Source organism: Cervus canadensis, chromosome 17 (genome assembly GCF_019320065.1).
Source record: "Cervus canadensis isolate Bull #8, Minnesota chromosome 17, ASM1932006v1, whole genome shotgun sequence".
Lineage (NCBI taxonomy): Eukaryota > Metazoa > Chordata > Mammalia > Artiodactyla > Cervidae > Cervus > Cervus canadensis.
Genome location: NC_057402.1, coordinates 39850436 through 39877034, shown reverse-complemented (window position 1 = coordinate 39877034; position 26599 = coordinate 39850436). Strand labels below are relative to the sequence as shown.

The window sequence follows — 26599 nt, the reverse complement described above, 5'->3', positions numbered from 1 at the left end:
GGGGATACACGCTGGATGTGATCCACATACCCCAAGATGCCACTGGGGAAATAGGTGACACAGTTCAAGGCCTGGGCGAGTGAACAGGAGAGTCTCTCTGTAGCAAGACTCTAAAAGTATTCATGCAGAAATGGTGAGTATTCACTCACAAAAACAAGCTAGGAGTACTTCCTCTGTACCCTGCCTGTCTGTCTGCATCCCACAAGAGCATCCTGACCCAAACGCAACCCTCAGTTTATTGGACAACATCCCACCAGCAGGAGCATCTCCAGGTCCACCTCCTGGTCTCTCAAGCCTGGAGGCAGCTGAGATTTGGGGCACATTCGTGTAATCAACACATATTCGTGAAGTGCTGGATTGGTGGCCAGCGCTGTTCCAGACCATCAGTGGACAAAACCACTGGCAATCTCACCTGCGGGGCTGACATGCTGGATGGGAGGCCTGCTGGGGCTGCCGGGGTGAACCAAATGCACTGAAATAAGGAGATGACAGCAGAATACTGCAGGAAGCAGGGGCACAGAGGAGAATGCAAACGTTACTAGCCCTGCCCCACAAATGCAAAGATCTACCTAGGAGAAAACAAGCTGCAGGGAGGGGAGACAGTAATACTAATACACCAGACACAGCCTGTAAGTCATAATGACTCAACCTTCTCAACAACTCTGACACAGATACTGTCACTACGTCCATCTGACCAAGGAGGCAAATAAGTCCCCATGAGGCTTTATTGTCTGCCCAAGATCAAGCAGCAGGGCTGGGACTTGAACCCAGCCTGTCTGGATGCAAGCATTAATCCCCATACTACACTGTTCTCTGAAATTCAGTGGGCATCTATTCATCTCCTCTGACAACAGGTATTCAAGAGACACCATGCAAATCCGAATTTCTAGCTTAAAAATAGAATGACTCTGGGTAAACAAGGTCCTATTGTATAGCACTGGGAACCATACTGAATATCCTATAATAAACCATAGTGGAAAAGAATATGAAAAAGAACATGTATATATATATATTTATATATGTGTGTGTATATAACTGAGTCACTTTGAAGCAGAAATTAACACAACACTGTAAATCAACTATACTTCAATAAAATAAAATTTTTAAAAATATTACACTGATACAGCATTTAAAAATTTAAATATAAAAATAAAATACATTTTAAAAGAATGATTCCAACCACTCAAAAATTTTTCATAACCCTTTCTACTAAACTGTAAAGCATATTCATATTCTACTTCCTGATGAAAGATAGCAAAGTGAAATTTATACTTTAGTATTTATCCTTACAGTAAAATGTACAATGTAAAACTCTCTATACACACCCCTTCTACTTATACCCATGAAGAGAGGGCCACCTGAACACTGTTCCCCAGGCGTCATCAGTGGACTTGTTGTTGCAAGTGGCATTTTGTATGTGTAGGTTTTTTCCCTTTATTTTCTTCCACCTTTCTGTATGGCCTAAATGTTTGATAATGGGTATTTATCATTTTTCACAACAAAATTATTCTGATTTATTTACCACCTAATGATACTTTGAAAAGACCAAGTGAAAAACACCCATCAATGTGCCTCCCGTAGAAACACAAGAAAAGAAAGAGCTAAGGACCTTAAGAGGAAGAACATTCCTCTAAAAATAATCACAGGGTCAGAAAGGTCTTTCTCAGACAGGCATCATGGGTGCATTACAGGCAGACAGCGCCCTGTGAGTCCAGGGCTCCTGCAAGGAGACAGCAGGCTATGCTCCCAAGGGGCCGGATGAAAGAGCAGGCAGGCCATGGATACAAAAATGTAAGTTCAGGAGAAGAGTCCATACGGAAGGAAGTACAGATCAGAACTTACACCCTGCAAAATCAAACCTGATTAGAGGGTAAATCTTCAAAAATTCTACCAGAACGCAAAAACAAAAAGAACGCTGCTTGACAAGGTCTCCTGTAGTGAGACAAAAGAGGAGAGGTCACAGAATACGGGAACAAAATGTGTCGATAAAAGGTGTTTCATAACGAGCTGCTATTTAAAAAAAAAAAAAACACGACTGTGGTACAAAAGCAGACAATTATTTTATGGAAGAAAGTCTCTCTCCACCAGCATGGATTAGAGATACTGCCTGAAATGCTCTCTACACGGCACAAAGGGACAAATTTTGTCTTACCATGTCAGGAAAACACATCTGTACATTTACTTGGAGAATCACATTTCTTGGAATCTACAATAAAAGACACTATTCTTACATACACACATAAACTCAAAAAAGATAAGAAGGTCCCTTTAAGCTAAACAGGAGCTCAAGTGTAACCTGAGGATTGTCAATAAACATAATTCCATCACATGAACAAAAATGAGTGGCTTTAAAAGAAACAATGGTGATGTTATCAAGATGATGGAATGGTTTTCTACCATCATCCCCCAGAGAACACAGAGTGTGACCATCCATGCATGGACAAGAGTACCTTCGTGGGAGTCTAGGAGTCCAGCAGAGTACCAACAGAGCACTGAAGCAAAAAAACCAAGAGCAGAGGCACTGAATAGAGTAAGAGGAACAGTTTCAATGCTCCATGTTTCAGTTTACACGAGGCAGCACTGTGCGGCGCCAACGAAGCCAGCCCAGCCCACCGTGTCTTCAGCAGATAAAGCAGAGGGTGAAGGGGCGCCGAGCTTCCCCAGCCGTGCAGGACACGGCCCAAGAAGTCCACTGCCCTCTTGTTCCACCCAGAATACGGAGGTCATCTGCTCTTAGCACCTCCCCTGGCTTTACAGGACTGAGAGATGGCAGACAGTCTTCAGAACTCCCTGCCAAAAAGGAACACAAAGTGTGGAGCAGGCACACCTGTAGAAAAAGTCTGAGGAAGCCTCAGATTTTCTAGCTGGACCACCTGATGGAGCTATTTCTCCCCCAAAGCCAGTCAGCAAAGACCAGAGGAACAAGATAAGGGTGACCACTCTTACCACTTCTATTCACCATAGTTCTGGAAGTCCTAGCCACAGCAACCAGACAAAAAAAGAAATAAAAGGCATCCAAACCAGAAAGGAAGAAGCAAAACTGTCTCTGTTTACAGATGATATGATCTTATAAATAAAAATTCTATAAAAAAATTCTAAAGATTTCACTTAAAAAACTGTTAGAACTAATAAATTCAGTAAAGCTGCAGGATACAAAATCAATATACAAAATTCCATTTTGTGTCTGTACACTTTACAGTGAGTTACCTAAAAGAGAAATTAAGAAAACAATCTCATTTAAAATAGCATCACAAAATATACATATATAATACTTAGGGATAAATTTAACCAAGAAGGTTAAAGACCTGTGCTACTTCTGTTGCTGCTAAGTCGCATCAGTCATGTCCAACTCTGTGGGACTCCATAGACGGCAGCCCACCAGGTTCCTCTGTCCCTGGGATTCTCCAGGCAAGAATACCTGTGCAATGAAAACTATAAGACACTGATGAAAGAAAGTGATGAAGGAACATGTAAATTAAAAGATATCTTTTAATTTATCTTATGTTCATGGATTGAAAAAATCAATATTGTTAAAACGACCAAACTACCCAAAGTGATATACAAATTTAATGCAATCCCTATCAATTTCCCAATGGCATTTTCCACAAAAACAGAAATAGCAATCCTAAAATTTGTATGGAATCACAAAAGACCCCGAACAGCCAAAGCAATCCTGAGAATGAAGATAAAATGGGGGCATCACACTTCCTAATTTCAAACTCTATTAAAAGGACAATAATCAAAACAGTATGACATTGGCATAAAAACAGGCACACAAATCAATGGAACAGAATACAGTCCAGAAACAAATACACACATATATGGTCAACTAATCTCAGATAAGGATGTCAAGAACACACAACAGGAAAGAGATAGTCTCTTCAAAAAATGGTGCTGGGAAAACTGGATACCCACTTTCAAAAGAATGAATCTCGACCCTTTTCCATACCACTCATGGAAATTAACTTGAAATAAACTGAAGACTTAAATGTAAGACCTGAAACCAAGAAAATCCTAGAAGAAAATTTAAGGAAGAAGCTTTCTGAGATTGGTCTTGGCAATGATTTTTTGGGAAATGACACAAAAAGCACTGGAAACAAAAGCAATAATAAACAAGTGGGACTACATCAAACTAAAAAGCTCCTATGTAGCAAAATAAACAATTAACAAAGTGAAAAAGCAATCTACAAAATGGGAGAAAACATTTGCAAACCATATACCAGATAAGGGATTAATATATAAATATACAAAGAACTCAAACAACTCAATAGCAAAACAACAACAAAATAATCCAAATTATAAATGGGCAAAAGACTGAATAGACATTTTCCCAAAGAAGACATAAAAATTGCCAACAAATACATGAAAAGATGCTTAACATCACTCACTGGCAAGGAAATTCAAACCCAAACCACAATGAGATGTCACCTTATGCTTGTTAAAACAGTTATCATGAAAAAGAGAAGAGATAACAAGTATTAGTGAGGATGCAGAGAAAAAGAGAACCCTTGGTGCACTGCTGATGAGAATGTAAATTGGTACAAGCCATCATAGATTGTGGAGAAAGATTGTGGAGGCTACTCAAAGAATTAAAAATACAATTTCCATATGATCCAACAATCCCACTTCTGGGTATTTATCTGAAGGAAATGAAATCAGTATCTTAAAAAGATATTTGTATTCTTACATTCATGCAGCATTACTCACAACAGCCACAACATGGAAACAACCTATAGTCCATCTATAGAGGAATAAAGAAAATGAGGAAAAAACAAGCTTGAGAAATACTGCTTCCCATGAGCCTCTCCCTCAACAGACGAGTGGAAAAACAAATACATCTAAAACATACTTAGAAGAATAAACAATCGATCAGTTCTCTTCCCTCTTTCACCCCAGGTGGACCTTCGTCCACCTTATCCTCATCTGTTCTTACTGAAACTTAGTTCTGTGTGAAATGAAAGGCAGAACTTACTACAGTATCCTTGGGGGGTTGGTTCCAGGACACCCTTCAGACATCCAAATCCAAGGATGCTCAGGTCCCTTATATAAAAGAGTACAGTGTGGCTGGCCCTCATGTCTAGAGATGGCGAACACCTGCCTCATCTCCTCACCTGGGTGCAGAATCAGAGCATTGCCAACAGAAGGGTCAGCAGACCAACTAGTCTTGTCACCTGAGTTCTTGGTGGGCCATGGAGAAGCTGACGAAAGCTCTCAGAAAAATGAACACACACACACACACACACACACACACAAGACATAAGCTTCTGTACACAACTTCAAGGGTCCACCCACTCAAGCTCATTCTCTAACCCACAGATTAAAGCTCAGCACCCTGGACTGTGGCCTTTTGGGGGTTCCCTACTACTCACCCAGGCCTCCACCCTCTCGGGTTCATTGCTGAAACTACAAGAGACGAGACTCAATGAGAATGACCTTGTACAAAGTAACTGAGACCTCTCTGACCAGCCCTGCAGAGATCTCGACACCTATTCACTAGACACATCTACTGAATTCAGCCTATGTCCTAGGTGCTCTTCTAGCTGAGGAAGACAGATGCCAGGACTCCTGCTCTCAGGGAGCAGACATCCTTGTGAAGGGGTATCCTTTTTTAGTTTTAAAATCTTTATTTAAAATTTTTAAAGTTTGATTTTCATTTCTATTCAGCTCAAGAAACTTTCTTCCTTTTTTTTCTGCCAGGCATGTGGGATCTTATTTCTCCAACCAAGGATCAAACCCATGCCCCAAGCAGTGGAAGCACGGAGTCTTAACCACTGGACCACCAAGAAGGTCCCAAGGGTATTCTTGATACTGGATGGTCAGTGGTATTGTTTCACAGCCACTGAGATTCCATTCCATAAAAATCCCATCAAGATGCATAAAGCATCTCTAAATCCTTCAAAATAAGAAGCTACAACCTCAGGACTTCCCTGGTGGTCCAAGAGTTAAGACTCCAAGCTTCCACCACAGGGGGTTTGGGTCTGATCTCTGGTCAGGGAGCTAAGATCCCATATGCTGTGCAGTACAGCTTCCCCTCCCCTCAAAAAAGAAGAAGCTACAGTCTCAAGGTTAACAGTTGAAAAGAAGAAAAAAGAAAGACGACTTGGCAGAGCAGGAGCACTCCCTCCTAAACTCATAAAGGGATGCTCATCCTCCCGGATCCCCACTCCCAGCAGAAACCTAGCCTCCCTCACCAAGCGAGAGTCACACATTTCTGCCAGTCACGCCATCTGGTACAATGGCCTTGTGCCACTGCAAAGACAACGAGCCAGTTTCAAATGGTAAAGGCGCCCAAAAATAAAGATGTAAAACCAGAGCCCCTGAATTGAGCCAAATGATACTTCCCCAGCAAACATCTGATGACAAATCAAGTACAGAGGTCTCATTAACAAAGAACTGTAATTCCAGATAACGGGAGAATTAGTGCCACAATGAAAGCCTACATGCCAGAGCTGTTTCATGACTCACTGAATTATAGGTCTCTACATTGAAAAACTACATTCTTGTGTTTCAAACAGACAAAAAAAGAGAAATTTCTAAACCCATCAATAGGAGAATGGTTACATAAATGATGTTTATAAAACAGAGTAATCTGCGGCCATTACAGATAACTGGGTAGGGACTTCCCTAGTGGGCAAAGTGGTTAAGAATCCTCCTTGGACACCAGTTAGATCCCTGGTCAGGGAACTAAGATCCCATGTGCTACAGAGCAACTAAGCTGGTGCACCACAACTAGAGGGTCCATGAGCAACAAGGAAAGATTCCGCATGCCGCAACTAAGACCCGATGCGGTCAAATAAAATTTAAAAATTAAAAAAAAACTGGGTACACACTCACTACTACATATAAAAGAGGCAACAAGGACCTACTGTATAGCACAAGGAACCCTACTCAGTGCTCTGTAATGGCCAAATGGGAAAAGAAGCTAAAGAAGAGGGGATATACGTATATGAATAACTGATTCACTTTGTTGTACAACAGAAGGTAACACAAGATTGTAAATGAACTATATTACAATAAAAAAAATTAAAACTGGGTAAAATGATATTACAGCTAACCCTTGAACAACTTGGGGAGTAGGAGACACTGACCCTTCGTGGAAGTCTTCACATAACTTTACAGTCAGCCCTCATATCTGCAGGTGTGAATCCTCAGATTCAGGCAACCATGGATCCAGTAAGTGCTATATTACTGAAAAGAATCCACACAGCTCTAATCTGTGTCATTCAAGGGTCAGCTGTATATTACTTAAGGGATGTGTATTGTCTTATCTGCCTAAAGCTTTATTCTTCTCAAAATTCTCCTTCATCCTTTGTGATTCTACCTGGAATTTGCAATCATATCATTACCATGACTAATCCCAGGATTGAGTCATGACATAGGAAAAAAAGTCCTAGAGTCCCCACTAGGATTTTCCCATCAGGAAAACAAAAGTCTCTTGCACATCCAGTGATGGGACTGCAAGCACATGAGCTTATAAGAGCTTCCAGTGGCAGAAGTTGACATAAAGGTAGGGTGTGTGCATCTGTGTGTGTGTACACATGCTGTCCAGTATAAACATGGGAAGCTACATGCACACAGTTAACAACAGGGTGAGAGGCAAAGGCAAGGGAAATGCTACTGCTTTCTGAAATTCAAAAGAAATTTTAGGATTATCACTGATATTTTTCTTTCTCTTTAATATGTTTTGAATGAAAGGAAAGGCACTGCAGTGTATCACTGACAAGACCCCAGACGGCATTCCATAACTCCACTTAGGAGTCAGTTACTTGGAACTGGAAATTATTTTCCCAAAGAAACCCTGCTACAAACAGTTGAGGTTAGGTCCCAAGCGAAACCCATAAATGCTTATTTAAACCACCATTTACTCCAGGGAAACTATATTTTTAAAAAAGTCTTTTCTGTGTGCCAGACATTGTCTTCCAAAAAAATTAACTCATGTGTTTCCTAAAACAACCACGAATGGGGTTTTACTTCCTAAAATGAGCAGCTGAGAAGCCTGTGATAAAGACCACCAAGAATTCCTGGTGGGCTTCCCTGATGGCTCAGTGGTAAAGAATCTGCCTGCCAATGCAAAAGGCGCAGATTTGATCCCTGGGTTGGGAAGATCCCCTGGAGAAAGGAAAGGCTACCCACTCCATTATTCCTGCCTGGAGAATTCCATGGACAGAGGAACCTTGAGGGCATCCATGGGATCCCAAAGAGTCAGACACTACTTAGTGACAACAGCAACAACAGAGATCCTGATGATAAGTCTTTACTTGGCTTTTCCCATCACCGTAACCTCACCTACAACTGTGATGCTCCCCTGGGGGGAGTCACCAGAGGAGACCAGGCTCCCCACCCGCATCCTAGATCCTGGGTCTCAGCAGATCTCCCCGTTGCCCTCCTCTCTACTGTCTCTACAAATGCACACCATCCCTAAGTCTCACCCTGCTCCCTCCTCCAGCCAGCCTCCCCTCCCTCCAGCCAGCCTCCCCCTCCAGCCCACCTGCATTTCCTCTTTCTGGACTCCCTCTCGCCACACCCCCTTCACATCCTAGCCCTCCCTCCCACCATCCAGCTTCTGCCCCAGCTGCTCCAGGCAGTCAGTACTCTCCTTGCCAAACCCAGAGGATGCCAGGCGGTCCTCACGTGTCCTGGCGTCTTTGCCATGTGGGCTCTGCTGTCACACCTCGCCCGGCCCCTGGACACTCCTCTCCTCTTCTTCTCCCACTTCTGGAAGCACTCCCCCATCTCCTGTTCTCACTCCTCTCCTAGTTTCCCTTAGGACACCACTGAAGCTCTGAAGCTCCCGGAGCTCTGTCCTCAGCCATGAGTTCTCACTGAAAGGTTATTGCTGAGCCGTGAAAGACGCCAGGATTCTTGGCCCCCGGAGGAGAGGAATTCAATCCTGGGCCAGTGGACTGCTCAGAGCTTTTGTGTAATAAAGTTTTATTAAAGTATAAAAGAGATAGAGAAAGCTTCTGACAGAGACATCAGAAGGGGGCAGAAAGAGTGCCCTCTTGCTAGTCTTTAGCCGGATGTTTTATGTCTGTTAGGAAGCTATCAATCAGATAAGAGACACACCTCGAGGCTGAGGGAGGTTCACCAGGCCCCTCTCCCACAACTTGCATTTTTGAGACAGGATGGCACGAGGTGTGTTGTCCCCCAGCCATAAAACAATTGATATGAATACTGGTTTGTTGAGCTATTATCAGCCCAAGGTATGAGAAAAGAAAAAAAGTTAGTCTTAGGTGGGACCATTTTGAACAAAGGCAAATTCCAAAGCAAATACATAGTTTCATTAACATAGTTTAAGAAAAACACTTCCATAAGAAAAATCGCATTGGTTAGCTCAAGGCTTGAGAAAAGTTAAGTTCAGGTGGAACCAGGTGTCACCATGGCAACACAGAATTTTAAGAGAAACCTCCTTTTACTTTTGTATAGAGAAGGAAAAAAATCTGACACTTGTAGTTTGTTTCCTCCTGCCGCTTAAGGGAGAGATAAAAGAAAATGTCTGACACTTGCAGCCCATTTCCTCCGTTTGGAGACCCCTGACCTTTCTGCCTGTTACCCTCTCATCATTATGTATGCTTTTCTTGGGTAACTGCATCTACTTCCAGAACTGGAGCCTGCAGCACCTAGACAAAGATCCCCAGACCTTTATCTAGGGACCTGTCCAGAAACAGTCATCAGGATGAGGAATCAGATACCTCAGCCCTAAGGACACCACACTGAATTCAAGATTTCTTCTCAGGCTTCCCTGATGGCTCAGTGGTAAAGAATCTGCCTGCCAACGCAGGAGACACGGGTTCGATTCCTGGTTGGGTAGGATCCCACCTACTGAGGAGCAAATAAGCCTGTGCACCACAACTACCGAGCCTGTGCTCTAGAGAGCAGGAGTCATAACTACTGAGCCCAAATGTGCAACTTCTGAAGCCTGCATGCCCTAGACCCTGCGCTCCACAATGAGAAGTCCCTGCAATGAGAAGCCCGCACACTGTGACAAGGAAGTAGCCCCTGCTTTCTGCAACTAGATAAAGCCCAATCGCAGCAACAAAGACCCAGCACAGCCTAAATAAATAAATAAAATTAATTTTTAAAAGTTCCCTCCTCTACCTGCCTCCTGGCTCTGACCCTGATCCATGTTAGGAAGGTCACATGTCATCAGCATCACTGCCTTCAGCCTTGCAAGTGCTCTCATGCACACGCTCCATGAATACCAGTGGACAGGCAGGATAGGCATGGTGTTTTGATGAGGTATGGGATTTGTTTTGATCAGGTATGGTTAGACCTGCAGACACAGAATGCCCCTCAAGAGGGAAGAGCTTTTCACTCACAGTTTTCTAGAAATAGGAGGCACAGCAGGCTATGCAGGGCCCCGAGGGGAAGCACCAGGGTCAGTCAGGAGGCAGGGGAAGGGGAAATAAGGCCATTGTTGTGGTTCCCATAGGAAAGAATGGGCTGGGCGAGGCAGGGTAAGCAGGAGTAGCCTTGGTGGGTTTGAATAATTGGAGAGGGGGTAGAGGCTGTCCCCAGATGTCTGGTACCTGGCCCCAGGGGTGGACAAAGCAGGTGGACCGGCAGAGAGTGTCCAAAGTGTGAAAGCCCTGCAGGGGAGAGGGTTGGGGATTTTCAGTGTGGAGAGGCTGGTCTGGATTTGCAAGGCTCCCTTGCAGGGGGTCACCTGCTATCTATAGGGACTCCCTAGTCCTGGGAGGGGCAGTCTCCCCAAGGTGGACAAGACCATAAAATTATAGAGGGTCATTGATGTGACCAAATTCAAATGGGTTACTAAATTTTACATTAGAGCTTACACAGCATTTACATACATTAGCTCCATGTATTTTTTTTATTGAAGTCTAATTGATTTATAATGTGTTAATTTCTGCTGGACAAAAGGTGACTCAATTATACACATGTATACATTCTTTTTAACATTCTTTTCCATTATGATTTCCCCCAGGAGACTGAATATAGTTCCCTGTGCTATACAGTAGGACCTTGTTGTTTATCCATCCTATATATAATAGTTTGTATCTGTTAATTCCAAACTCCCACTCCATCCCTCCCCACCCTCTGCAACTTCAGCAACCACAAGTCTGTTCTCTGTACTGTGAGTCCATTTCTGTTCTGCACATAGGTCACTTGTGTCATATTTTAGATTCTACATATAAGTGAGATGGTATTTGTCTTTCTCTGACTTACTTCACTTAGTATGATTATATCTAGGTCTATCCATGGTGCTATAAATGGCACCAATTTTGTTCTTTTTTACAGCTAATATTCCATTGTATATATGCACCACATCTTCTTTATCCATTCATCTATTGATGGACATTTAAGATGCTTCCATGTCTTGGTTATTGTAAACAGTGATGCAGTGAACATTGAAATGCATGTATCTTTTCAAATTAGTTTTCTCCGGATATACACCCAGGAGTAGGACTGAAGGATCATATGGTAGCTCTCTTTTTAGTTTTTCAAGGAATCTCCATACTGTTCTCCGTAGTGACTGCACCAGCTTACATTTCCACCAACAGCGTAGGAGGGTCCCCTTCTCCAGGAGCAGGCAGTTTTACCCACCCATGAAAGAAACATATTTTAAATGCCTCATATCTTTTTCACCAGAACTCCTCACAGACATTCCAGACTTCAAAACGGACCATGAAAATGTAAAGTAATTCAGAATTTCACATTAAAAGCATTTAAAATTTGGAAAGTGGGCAGAGGAAGAATAACAGCCATCTACCACCATGATGAGGCTTTGGGAGGTCAGGCAGATTTCTGGCTCAGAGCTTGAGAAACTTGAAAGAGTAAAAGCAGGACGGACTGGGGAAGAACCAAACATGGGAGAAGGAAGGGCCAAGGGATTAAAAGACTGCCTGAAACCTTCCATTTTTAATGTTTATCCTATATTATGGAGAGCAGTTTTGAATTTATTTCACTACACTGTGACCTACGGAACATATTTTATTCAGAAAACATCATTGGTAAACAAAAAGCTCAAGATGTGATCTTTGTTTACAAAAACTGGCAAACATATTTTAAATATATTCTTCAAGAATGAAATGCAGTTATACAAGCAGTAAAGAGTGTTTCTAACATGTGGTAATCACAGCTGAGACGCATGATGAAAAAAATCCACTTGGTTTGGGCATCTCTTTAGAATCATAGGCAGAAACATGACCATACCTTCCCACTGGCAGACACACAAAGCAGCACCTCCCACACACTTGCAGTAGCTCCAATACCAGCTGTTCTAGAAGCTTCTGTGAGAAGCTGCAGTCACAGGCAGACTTGGTTGCTAATGTGCCAAAGAGCAACCTCTTCCACCCTAAAGTTAAAGTCTCTCGAGGTCCAATGAGCTGAGCAAATTAAGTGAGCTCAACTAGTGCTTAGCCTGAGTTTCCACTTTTACAACTTTCTGTGATGCCGTGCAGTCAGTCATCAACAAGGTATCAACAAGGGGCTGACTCCAGGAACCCCATATATATACCAAGTCCCTCATATAAAACAGCACAGTATTTGCACAGAACCCACACCCATCCTTCCATACACTTTTTAACTTGATGAATTGAACTTTATTTTTTTATTGAAGTATGGTTGATTTACAATGTTGCATTAATTTCTGTTCTACAGCAAAGTGATTCAGTTATACATATACATATTCTTTTTCACATTCTTCTCCATCACAGTTTGTCACAGGATATTGGATATAGTTCCCTGTGCTATACAGTAGGACCTTGTTGTTTATCCATCCTATAAATAATGGCTTGCATCTGCTCATCCCAAACTCCCAGTCCTTCCCTCTCACTGCTCCTCCTCCTTGGCAACCACAAGTCTGCTCTCTCTGACTGTGAATCTGTTTCCATTTCACAGATTAGTTCATGTGTGTCATTTTTTCTTAGATTCCACATACAAATATCGTATGGTATTTGTTTTTCTCTTTCTGACTTACTTCACCTAGCATGATAATCTGTAAGTCCATCCATGTTGCTACAAATGCCATTATTTCATTCTTTTTTATGGCTGAGTAATTTTCCATTGAATATAAGTACCACATCTTTATCTATTCCTCTGTTGATGGACACTTAGGCTGTTTCCATGTCTTTGCTATTGTGAATAGTGCTGCTATGAACACAGGGGTGCATGTATCTTTTTTAACTACAGTTTTATCTGGATATAGGCCCAGGAATCTCCCATACACTTCAAATCATCGCCAGATTACCTTTAATATCTAATACAATGTAAATATTATGTAAATAGCTGCCAGAGCATGGGAAATTCAAGTTTGCTCTCTGGAACTTTCTGAGGGCTTTTTCCCTGAATATTTTCAATCTGTGGTTGGTTAAACCTGTGAACACAGCACCCACAGACACACAGGGCTGACTGTACTAGCAAATACAGATTTATATTGTTTTAACAAAAAAGGAGAAACTGGAATTTACCCCAACTAGATTTCAAAACCTACAAAATCCAAAATCTTCCCAAGAATTGAAAACAATTCTCAGATTGACATGCTTATCAAATATATAAATTCCATTGGTATTTCAAAGAAAATGAAGAAAAGACATTAAACAGAAGGCCAGGGATTACAGCCAAGACCCTGAACTATCCCCTGAAACTGGGTGACATATTCACCACCCAAAGACAGCAGACCCTCCTACATTACTCTTGGCTCTGTCAGAGCAAGAGGAGATGAGCCTGATTTAGCATGTGTTTTATGCACTGTACGGGCTTCCCTGGTGGCTCAGTGGTAAAGAATTTGCCTGCAATGCAGGAGACACAGGTTCAATACCTGCGTCAGGAAATCCTCTGAAGGCAGGCATGGCAACCCACTCCAGTATTCTTGCCAGGAGAATCCCATCGATAGAGGAGCCTGGCAGACTACAGTCCATGGGGTCACAAAGAGTTGTACTAACTCCGACTAATACTGTGCACTGTAGACAGACTATTTCAGTGAATTCTCCTTGACCTTGGGTTTCCCACAGGACAGGCTCCTCACCACCGCTCAGCAAGTGAAGAAACTGAGGCTGGAACTCGCCCACAGCTGTCCAGGCAGGAGGTGCTGGACAGGTCCAACAAGGCCAAGATCCTTTTCCTGGGCAGCATGTCCATCTGCTCCCAAATCCACAGCACATACAACTTCAACTCCAGGAGAATTCCAACCAACTTGCATTTTCCTCTAATCATAAAAAGTATGCATTTTTTTTACAGTAAGCTTTAAATATATCAGACATGGTGACCCTACAGAAGAACTCTGGGCTTTAGCTTCAGGTGAACTTGTGATCAGTAGAGAGGGAGAAGCAAAAGCTAGAGAAGTGACCGGGAGAAAACTGCCAGATCAGACTCAGGGACAAGAGATACCACCTTCATTATTTCCAAGTGAAATACTTCTTAGGCTATACCTGTTGATCTGGTGAGAAATTCAATTTCACTATGTAGTATAAGAACCCCAGAGTGGGGACTTCCTTGGTGGTTCAGTGGTTAAGACTCCATGCTCCCAACACAGGGTGCACAGATGGATTTGATGCCTGGTCAGGGAACTAAGACTCTGCACACTGCCTGGCACTGTCAAAATAATAATAATAATAAAAAGAATCTCAGGGTCGGTGAGGTTATGAAGTCCAGAAAAATGTGGAGAAAGGTCCACCATGGCCATTATTAAGCTTCTCATAGTCCAGACCTATATGGTCCATCCCTAAGGCACTGATCAGGGCAAGGGTTCTGTCTTCAGACACTGACCATCCTCACTATGGAATTCTCCCTCCTCCAATAGCCAGTCAGACACCCCAGGTTAAAAAAAAAAAGAGTCTGGCATTCCTCCCTGAGAGCAAGGGAACCTCCCACTCCAGCAGACCAAGACTCAAGGCTCTCCTTGAGGGGAAAGAGAAGGGAAACTCCACTCCAGCTTCAGGAACGAGCTGGGAGCAGACACGGTGGGTACCAGCAAAGAGAACAGGTCTACATTTGGGTCTGTTTCACTGATAAGCTGCTTCAGTTGTGCTCTGCCAGGGCCCAAGGACTCGAGTTCTAGAGAGTATGTGTCAGGCTGAACTGCACACTGCTGCCCATATTGGACTCTCAGCTGTGCCTGACTCTCTGCAACCCCATAGACTGTAGCCTACCAGGCTCCTCTGTCCATGGGATTTCCCAAACAAGAAAACTGGAGCGGGTTGCCATTTCCTCCTCCAGGGGATCTTCCCCCCGCCCCGCCCCAGGGATTTAACCCTTATCTACAGTGGTTCCTGCATTGGCAGGTGGGTTCTTTACCCCTGAGCCACCTGGGAAGCCCCATATTGGACTCTATGTGACCCATAAAAAGGATGACTTCTTACGTTCAAAGCTAGTGGAAGTAATGGAATTCCAGTTGAGCTAGTTCAAATCCTAAAAGATGATGCTGTGCAAGTGCTACACTCAATATGCCATCAAAATTGGAAAGCTCAGCAGGGGCCACAGGACTGGAAAAGGTCACTTTTCATTCCAATTCCAAAGAAAGGCAATGCCAAAGAATGTTCAAACTACCACACAATTACACTCATCTCACACACTAGCAAAGTAATGCTCAAAATTCTCCAAGCCAGGCTTCAACAATACGTGAACTGAGAACTTCCAGATGTTCAAGCTGGATTTCGAAAAGGCAGAGGAAACAGAGATCAAATTGCCAACATTTGTTGAATCATCAAAAAAGCAACAGAGTTCCAGAAAAACATCTACTTCTGCTTTATTAACTACGCCAAAGCCTTTGACTGTGTAGATCACAACAAACAGCGGGAAATTCTTCAAGAGATGGGAATACCAGACGACCCTACCAGCCTCCTGAGAAATCTGTATGCAGGTCAAGAAGCAACAGTTAAAACCAGACATGGGACAATATACTGGTTTCAAATTGGTAAAGAAGTACGTCAAGGCTGTATATTGTCACCCTGATTATTTAACGTATATGCAGAGTACATCATGCGAAATGCTGGGCCGGATGAAGCACAAGCTGGAATCAAGATTGCCAGGAGAAATAGCAATAAACTCAGATATGCAGATGACACCACCCTTAAGGCAGAAAGTGAAGAACAGCTAAAGAGCCTCTTGATGAAAGCGATAGAAGCGAGTGAAAAAGTTGGCTTAAAACTCAACATTCAAAAAACGAAGATCATGGCATCCAGCCCCATCACTTCATGGCAAATAGAAGGGGAAACAATGGAAACAGTGACAGACTTTAATTTGGGGGACTCCAAAATCACTGCAGATGGTGACTGCAGTCATGAAATTAAAAGACGCTTGCTCCTTGGAAGGAAAGCTATGACCAACCTAGACAGCATATTAAAAAACAGAGAGTGCTCGCTTCGGCAGCACATACAGTAAAATTGAAACGATATAGAGAAGATTAGCATGGCCCCTGAGCAAGGATGACACGCAAATTCGTGAAGCGTTCCATATTTTTTGTCTTAAACACTTGTAAAATACCACTTTAATTATAACAGTTTGCAATAAACAACCCCCCCAAAAAAGAAAGAAAGAAAGGGGAGGGAGGGAGTGGGGGGGACGGAGGGAGGGAGGACAGAGACATTACCTTGCCAACAAAGGTCCATCTAGTCAAAGCTATGGTTTTTCCAGTAGTCATGTACGGATGTGAGAGTTGGACTAAAAAGAAAGCTGAGCGCCACAGAATTGATGCTTTTGAACTGTAGTGTTAGAGAAGACTCTTGAGAGTCCCTTGGACTGCAAGGAGATCAAACCTGTCAATCCTAAAGGAAACAGTCCTGAATATTCATTGGAAGGACTGATGCTGAAGCTGAAACGTCAATACTTTGGCTACCTGATACAAAGAACTGACTCATTGGAAAAGACCCTGATGCTGGGAAAGACTAAAGGCAGGAGGAGAAGGGGGAGACAGAGGATAAGATGATTGGATGGCATCACTGACTCAATGGACATGAGTTTGAACAAGCTCTGGGAGTTGGTGATAGACAGGAAAGCCTGGCGAGCTGCAGTCCATGGGCTCGCAGAGAGTCAGACACAACTGAGTGACTGAACTGAACTTACATTCAACCCAAAACCACACCAGCACAGGAGGTCCTGGGTGGAAACAGAGGGACCATCACTCTCTCTCTTTTCCAACAAGGAACACATGGGATGTCTGAACCAACCCAGCTCTGACCTAATCCTCCTCTCACAATTCTGAATATTGAGAACTGACTTTCTCATGTGGGTCTTTGAGACAATGGACGGGCCCATAATTTAAAAGGGTTCTGTGGCAACATCGGGTTAGACTTGATAAATGTGGCTCAAATTCCCTGCTGGTCCAGTAGTTAGGACTCTGCTTCCACTGCAGAGGCCACTGGTTCCATCCCTGATGGGGGGGACCAGGATCCCACAAGCTGCTGGGTGAGGCAAGAAATAAGTTCTATAAATGTGGCTCTTGACTCTCCAAACCCGTAAACGGAACACTGAGCAGCCAGGATATTACGATGATGGTTTTGTACTTAGCTCTTTTATTTATATCCATTCTTGTTCTGAAAAATATGTCAGGGGTTTATTTCACCATGAAGAAAGGGTTGCTTTAGCAACAGTACGGAAGTACAGGATAAAGAATACTTCTCAAACGTCTATAAATGACCCGGATTAGGCTTCTCAGTTTGAAAAATACCTAATCCCTTTCAGCAATGAAGTGCTGAGATCATAAGGAGAAATCCAAAGTTCTTTTAAGGGCTGAGAGCTGATTTATTTTTATGGAGGAGATGAGTTAAACCTCTGGTTATCTCAGTCCATCAGAGGCGACCCTACAAACAATGGGGTGAGCATGGGGCGTCACAGAGGGGAAGCTTAAAAGTAGTGGGGTCTGAGTTGTGGTTACTACACTCTAGCTAGAAACAAAGTTGTCACTGTTCCAGACAAAATGAGAAAAATAAGGGCAGTTCTCAGCACAAGAAAAGGCACCAATAATCTGTAGGGGGCTTCCCAGGTGACACAGTGGTAAAGATCCTGTGTGCCAATGCAGGAGACATAAAAGACTTGGGTTTGATCCCTGGGTTGGGAAGATCCCCTGGAGGAAGAAATAGCAGCCCACTCTAGTACTCTTGCCTAGGAAATCTCATGGACAGAGGAGCCTGGTGGGCTATAGTCCATGGGGTCAGAAAGAGATGGACACAATTAAGTGACTAAACAGCAACATAAGGCAAGATGTAACACTACAAATTGCACAAGTGATCTCCCTAAACAGCATGATCCAAAAAGTGCTAAAGCCACCTGGGGTTCCATGTAGATGATGTTGTTCAGTGGCTCAGCTGTGTCCAACTCTTTGCAACCCCATGGACTGCAGCACACCAGGCTTGCCTGTCCTTCACCATCTCCTGGAGTTTGCGCAGATCCATGTAGATGATACTACTGCAATTTGTAGGCATTTTCTCTAAACACAAGTACAAAGAGGCTCTCTCTGAAATAAATGAAAAGTAGACAGCACGTGAGGCCCACAGCTTTGAAAAGTTATGCGGGAATATTCTAGACACTGCTGGGCTGGAAATAGAACCTGTCTGAGGACATGAGGAAAAGGTTCTTAAAAACCCAAAGCCCAGACAGAAATCCAGCTGGCATCTCCAGGACAGAATCAGAGCTGCTTTCCATCCGTCTGGCTCTTGGCCTGATGATCACAAACCTCCAGGCACTCAGAGACCTGGGCTGACCAGAAAAGGCAGCACCTGCTGACAAGGACTGACCCCCTGACAGGGACCCACTGGACCCATGGCAGCGGGCAGGGGGCACCCACAGCGATGCAGAGCTGTGTCTGTGGGGACTGAGGTTCATTTCCTCTGTTCACAGGCCTGTTCCACAAACCCCACCTGCCTTGGGACATGTATGGTCCAGGGGACAAGGTGGAGTTACCTGCCTAGGACTCTGTCTCAGGAACCTCTGCTCCAGTGAGACAGACAGACAAATGCCTGTTAAAATTGAACATCAGATGGTACAAGAGATGAACAGAAGGTGAAGCCAGGAGAGCGGGTCTGGATGTGGGAGAAGGGAGGATGAGAAGGGGTAAAGGGTCAGGGAGAGCCCCTCTGAAAGTGACCAAAGGGTGGGGCCTGAAGCATGAGCAGGAGTTAGGAGAACCAGAGTCCGGCTGGAGAGAAGTCCTAGAAAATGAGGGGGGAAGGTATTCTAGACAGGGATCCAGGCACAAGTGTCCTGTAATGGGGCAGCGGCCGTGTGGACAGGAGAGGCCATGCGATGGGCACACAGAGCTGTCATTAACTCAACCCATCAGTCTGCAGAGACCGATGAGGTCCAGGGGGCCTCACAGGCCAGGGAAGGAGCAGAAGGAGCAGTTTCTCCAGGAAGGGCAGGAAATGAGAGGAGGGGGCGTCACTGTAGGGGCCACACCATCAGAACCACCACACATGCACAAAAGCAAAACCAGGCTTCTGGCAGTAGAGCACCTTGCCACATTTCCTGAATGAATGAATGGATATTTAAACATAACTTTAAATATTTTCATATTATATATTTATTTTATTAAAATATTTTTATTTGGAATAATTTCATTCTATATACTTAAATTTGAACAACTGATCCATGGCCCTTTAATTTTATAAAATACAGTAATTCTTTTTTATAACAAGAAAAATTCTTGTTCTCTGCAGAACAAAGAATGAAAACATTCCCCAAGCCAGATAAACAGATATTAGAGTGAGGATATTGGCACATCCAGTATCAACTGGCACAGAGAACAAAATAATTCATGGTTAGTTTAAATTCAAATTCCTAGAGGGAGAAAGTGGAATGGTGTCTGCCAGGGGCTGGAGGATGGGGAATTAAGGAGTTGTTTAATAGATATGGAGCTCTAGAGTTCTGCAAGATGAAAATGGTTCTGGAGGTTGGTTTCAGTTCGATTCAGTTCAGTCGCTCAGTCGTGTCCTACTCTTTGCGACCCCATGAACCACAGCACGCCAGGCCTCCCTGTCCAACACCAACTCCCAGAGCCTACCCAAACTCATGTCCATTGAGTCGGTGATGCCATCCAACCATCTCATCCTCTGTCGTCCCCTTCTCCTCCTGCCCTCAATCTTTCCCAGCATCAGGGTCTTTTCAAATGAGTCAGCTCTTCGCATCAGGTGGCCAAAGTATGTTGGTTTACAACAATGCAAATGTAATTAACACTACTGAACTGTACACTTAAAGATTAAGATGGTAAATTTTACATTACATGCTGTGTTGTTGTTGTTTTGTTGCCAAGTTGTGTCTGACTCTTTGCAGCCCCATGGACTGCAACACACCAGGCTTCCCTGTCCTCGGCTATCTCCTGGCGTCTGCTCAAATTCACGTCCATTGAATTGGTGATGCCATCCAACCATCTCATCCTCTGTCACCCCCTTCTGCCTTCAATCTTTCCCAGCATCAGGGTCTTTAATGAGTCAGCTCTTAGCATCAGGTGGCCAAAGTATTGGAGATTCAGCTTTGCCACATGTTAAGTGTATTTTATTACAATATAAATTAAAAAAAATTTTTTTCAAATCAAAAAAATCAGTTTTTGCTAGGCAGGACTGGCTACTGGTCAGCAGAAGAAGACTGCACATAATTGCTCCTAACTCGACAGGCAAGCAGCAGAGACCCTGGCTGGAGTGAGGTCTGCCTTGGGGCAGGAGGGGCACAACTCTGAATACAGGCCTGAATTTCCTTGGGTCTAACATTGACGTTTTAGTCAGTCCTCATGTTAAAGTGCCTCATTCAATCAACATTAAATAACTCTGCTACCTGCCAAGCAGATGTGTAGACTAAGAAAGCATTGCGGCTGGCTGTGCATGCATAAACGTCACCAGGCAGGAAGTGTACTGGTTCCCAGTGACACGGTTCTACGTCAGTGGCACCATATAGTTGAACACAAGCTTAAAGTTGAATACCTAACTGGCCCTTCAGATTTCTCCAAAAATACTTCACTATGATATATAACTAAAACTAACTATTATTGAGTGAACAGAAGGTTGCCTTTGATACAGTTAAGCTGCTCAATTGAAATAAGCAACAACCGCCACATCTTTTGGGTAGATCATAAAATGTCTGAAGTTAGGGCAGGCTGATGAAACTGACTGATGCACTGGGACATTTCTCCATCCAAAGTTCCAGCTGACTTACCAAAGCAGCTGTTCAATTTCCACAGACACGTAATGCAGTCACAGAAGAAGTGAAATTCAGAGATTAACCAAAGAGGGAATGCAGGCATCCAGCAATTTTCAATATGCCTTGAAATTACACTGTCAATCCTAAAACGGCACAAGAGGTCAAAAAATAGAGCGTGGAATCTAAAAAGTATCCTGATAAAGTCGCCTGCCGACACAACCACCAAAGGCCAAAATAAATAACAAAAAAAATTATACTATGAATGAGAAGAGAGTGTAAGACTCAAGCTTTGTGTTACTGAAGAAGAAAACAGTATGAAGTGTGGGGATAAATGCAGCTACCATTGGATAGATATTTCATGAAAGCTACATTTATAACAGTGTTTTGTTTTTCCAAAAAGATGCCACTTAATAGCCAATGGTCTTTATAATAGAAGATATGTCACTGGTTTTGTTGTTGTTGTTCTTGAATTGCTAAGGCGTGTCTGACTGCAACCCCATGGACTACAGCACACCAGGCTTCCCTGTCCTTCACTGTCTCCTGGAGTTTGCTCCAATTCATGTCCACTGAGTCAGTGATGCTACCTAACCATCTCATCCTCTGCTGCCCCCTTCTCTTCTGCCTTCAATCTTTCCTAGCATCAGGGTCTTTTCCAATGAGTCAGCTCTTGGCATCAGGTGGCCAAAGGATTGGAGGGTCAAATTCAGCATCAGTCCTTCCAATGAATATTTGGGGGTTGATTTCCTTGAGGATTGACTAGATTGATCCCCCCACTGTCCAAGGGACTCTCAAGAGTCTTCTCCAGGACCACAATTCAAAAGCACTGGTTTTACACTATGGTAACTTACAAATCACTTTTGCCACAATGAAGGACAGTTAGTTACTGAAGGCCACCCTGTCCCTCACTTTTTATATATTTATTTTTTAAAATAAATTTGGCTTTTATTGACCTTTTTTATTGCTGACATCAGGCACCATTTGGTATCTTAGTTCCCTGACCAGGAATCAAGCCTTAGGAAGTCCCTCACTTTTTATTATTAATGTGATGTAAAGTCTCCTGATGAAGGTACAATACAGATTTCTAAAAAATCATTCAAATATGGGCACTGTAAGTTCAACCTCCAGTACTACTATTAAATAACTAACAAGTGAAAACAGCTTCTAATATTGATCCTAAGCAGATCCTAAAACATTGTTTAACATGTTTAAGACTGGTATCACTGACCATGCTCACCCAAGAAGAAAAATGTGATGAATCTAGGAAAACACTGACAGTACCTATAATTCTACTTCACTTTACTGTTATTCAGTTGCTAAGTCCTGTCTCACTCTTTGTGACCCCATGGACTGTAGCCCACTAGATTCCTCTGTCCATGGGGTTTCCCAGTCAAGAATACTGGAGTGGGTTGCCATTTCCTTCTCCAGGGGATCTTCCTGACCCAGGTATTGAATCCAGGTCTCCTGCATTGGCAAGTGGGTTCTTTACCACTGAGCCACCAGGGAAACCCCTGCATATACATAGTAAAGTTCATATAAAAAGCACAAGATGCTTTAGAGATAGGACAACTTTTATAATACTCATCTGAGGAAGACAAAACAAATCAGAAATAATTATCCTTCACTTCCTCCTAATGTTGACCAGGGAAAAAAATGAAGGAAAGTCAACACATAATCAAAACAAAGTTGACAGTCAATGAAAAAGTCCGAGCCAAAGATGAGAGAGAGGCTGAAAACTTCCTTTGGGCACTTACTTCATGATACTCACTCATCTACTACAAAAGCAAGTCTCATCAATAATTTAGCTCACTTAGAAAGAATCTTTCCCATTATTTTATCTGGATGTCATCTTACATGATATTCGGAAGTCTGACAGTTACCCAAGCAAATAAAAATACTAATGCTCTAAATACTAAGATGACCATTAATAATACATGTGCATTGAAGTTTTCTTTTATTTTTTTATTGAAGGATAATTGCTTTACAGAATTTTGTTGTTTTCTGTCAAACCTCAGCATGAATCAGCCATAGGTATACATATATCCCCTCCTTTTTGAACCTCCCTCCCATCTCCCTCCCCATCGCATCTCTCAAGGTTGATACAGAGCCCCTGTTTGAGTTTCCTGAGCCATACAGCAAATTCCCGCTGGCTATCTATTTTACATATGGTAATGTAAGTTTCCATATTACTCTTTCCATACATCTCACCCTTTCCTCCCCTCTCCCCATGCCCATAAGTCTATTCTCTATGTCTATTTCTCCACTGCTGCCCTGTAAATAAATTCTTCAGAACCATTTTTCCAGATTCTGTACATGTACATTAGAATATGACATTTATCTCTTTCTGACTCACTTCAGTCTGTATATTAGGTTCTAGGTTCCTACATCTCATCAGAACTGACTCAAATGCATTCCTTTTGATGGGTGAGTAACATTCCATTGTGTATATCTACCACAACTTCTTTATCCATTCATCTGTCAATGGGCATCTAGGTTGCTTCCATGTTCTAGCTATTGTAAATAGTGCTGCAGTGAACAATGGGATACATATGTCTTTTTCAACCCTGGTTTCCTCAGGGTATATGAGTAGGAGTGGGACTGCTGGGTCATATGGTGGTTTTATTCCTAATTTTTTAAGGACTCTCCATATCATCTTCCATAGTGGCTGTATCAATTTACATTCCACCAACAGTGCAAGAGTGTTCCCTTTTCTCCAAACCCTCTCCAGCATTTACTGTTTGTAGACTTTTTGATGATGGCCACTCTGACCGATGTGAGGTGATATCTCACTGTAGTTTTGATTTGCATTTCTCTAATAATGAGTGATATTGAGCATCTTTTCATTTGTATGTCTTTTTTGGAGAAATGTCTGTTTAGGTCTTTGTCCCACTTTTTGATTGGGTTGTTTGTTTTCCTGGTATTGAGTTGTATGAACTGCTTGTATATTTTGGAAATTAATCCTCTGTCAGTTGTTTCATTTGCTATTATTTTCTCCCATTCCAAGGGTTGTCTTTTCACCTTGCTTATAGTTTCCTTTGCTGTGCAAAACCTTTTAAGTTTAATCAGGTCCCACTTGTTTACTTTTGTTTTTATTTCCATTACTCTAGGAGGTGGGTCATAGAGGATCTTGCTTTGATTTACGTCATCAAGTATTCTGCCTATGTTTTCCTCTAAGAGTTTTATAGTTTCTGGTCTTACATTTAGGTATTTAATCCATTTTGAGTTTATCTTTGTGTTTGGTTTTAGGAAGTGTTCTAATTTCATTCTTTCACATGTAGCTGTCCAGTATTCCCAGCACCATTTATTGAAGAGGCTGTCTTTGCCGCATTGTATATTCTTGCCTCCTTTGTCAAAAATAAGATACCCATAGGTACATGGGTTTATTTCTGGGCTTTCTATCTTGTTCCATTGATCTATATTTGTTTTTGTGCCAGTACCATACTGTCTTGATGAATGTAGCTTTGTAGTATAATCTGAAGTCAGCAAGGTTGATTCCTCAGCTCTATTCTTCTTTCTCAAGATTTCTTTGGCTACTTGGGGTCTTTTGTGTTTCCATATAAATTGTGAAATTTTTAATTCTAATTCTGTGAAAAATGCCATTAGAAATTTGATAGGGATTGCACTGAATCTGTAGATTGTGTTTGGTAGTATAGTCATTTTCACAATATTGATTTTTCCTACCCAGGAACATGGACTATCTCTCCATCTGTTCATGTCATCTTTGATTTCTTTCATCAGTGTTTTATAATTTTCTGTGTACAGTTCTTTTGTCTCCTTAGGTAAGTTTTTTTCTTAGATATTTAATTCTTTTTGTTGCAATGGTGAATGGGATTGATTCCTTAATTTCTCTTTCTGATTTTTCATTGTTAGTATATAGAAATGCAAGTGATTTCTGTGTATTGATTTTGTATCCTGCAACTTTGCTAAATTCACTGATTAGCTCCAGTAATTTTATGATACTATCTTTAGGGTTTTCTATGTACAGTATCATGTCATCTGCAAACAGTGAGTGCTTTACTTCTTCTTTTCCAATATGGATTCCTTTTATTTCTTTTTCTTCTCTGAATGCTGTAGCTAGGACTTCCAGAACTATGTTGAGTAATAGTGGTGAAGGTGGACACCTTTGTCTTGTTCCTGATCTTAGGGGGAATGCTTCAGCTTCTCACCATTGAGAATAATGTTTTCTGTAGGCTTATCATATATGCCCTTTACTATGTTGAGGTAGGTTCCTTCTATGCCCATTTTTTGAAGAGTTTTAATCATGAATGGGTGCTGAATTTTGGCAAAGGCTTTTCCCGCATCTATTGAGATTATCATATGGTTTTTATCTTTCAATTTGTTAATATGGTATATCACATTGATTGATTTGTGCATATTGAAGAATCCTTGCATTCCTGGAATAAACCCAACTTAATCATTGTGCATGAGCTTTTTGATGTGTTGCTGAATTCTGTTTGCTAAAATTTTTTGAGGATTTTTGCATCTATGTTCATCAATGATATTGGCCTGTAGTTTTCTTTTTTGTATTGTCTTTGTCTGGTTTTGTTATTAGGGTGATGATGGCCTCGTAGAATGAGTTTGGAAGTGTCCCTTCCTCTGCAATGTTTTGAAAGAGTTTTAGAAGGACAGGCATTAGCTCTTCTCTGAATGTTTGATAGAATGCTCCAGTGAAGCCATCTGGGCCTGGGCTTTTGTTTTGGGGGAGATTTTTCACAGCTTCAATTTCAGTGCTTGTAATTGGGTTGTTCATAATTTCTATTTCTTCCTGGTTCAGTATTGGAAGATTGAACTTTTCTAAGAACCTGTCCATTTCTTCCAGGTTAACCATTTTATTGTCATATAGTTGTTCATAATAGTCTCTTATAATCCTTTGTATTTCTGCATTGTCTGTTGTAAACTCTCCTTTTTCATTTCTAATTTTGTTGATTTGATTCTTCTCTCTTTTCTTCTTGATGAGTCTGGCTAAAAGTTTTTCAATTTCATCTTCTCAAAGAACAGCTTTTAGTTTTACTAATCTTTTCTATTGTTTCTTTCCTTTCGTTTTCATTTATTTCTGCTCAGATCTTTATGATTTCTTTCCTTCTACAAATTTTGGGGGTTTTTTGTTCTTCTTTTTCCAATTCTCTTAGGTGTAAAGTTAGGTTGTCTATTCAATATTTTTCTTGTTTCTTGAAGTAGGATTTTATTGCTATAAACTTCCCTCATAGAACTGCTTTTGCTGCATCCCATAGGTTTTGAGTTGTTTTTCATTGTCATTTGTTTCTAGAAATTTTTTTATTTCCCTTTTAACTTCTTCAGTAACCTGTTGGTTATTTAGAAGCATTTTGTTTAATCTCCATGTGTTTGTGTTTCTTACAGTTTTTTTCTTGCAATTGATATCTAGTCTCATAGCATTGTGGTCGGAGAAGATGCTTGATATGATTTCAGTTTTCTTAAATTTACTGAGGTTTGATTTGTGAACCAAGATGTGGTCTCTCATGGAGAATGTTCCATGTGCACTTGAGAAGAAGGTGTA

General features: G+C 42.0%; 1 protein-coding gene and 1 non-coding gene across 2 annotated transcripts in view; one reads left to right on the top strand and one right to left on the bottom strand.

Annotated features, from left to right (window-relative positions):
* The window catches only part of FAM189A1 (family with sequence similarity 189 member A1), a 240997-nt gene that overhangs the window by 188413 nt on the left and 25985 nt on the right, over positions 1-26599 (bottom strand). The window lies entirely within an intron of this gene.
* On the top strand, positions 16314-16420 carry LOC122419952. Its single transcript, XR_006263152.1, has one exon. It is a non-coding gene; the product is annotated as a U6 spliceosomal RNA (small nuclear RNA).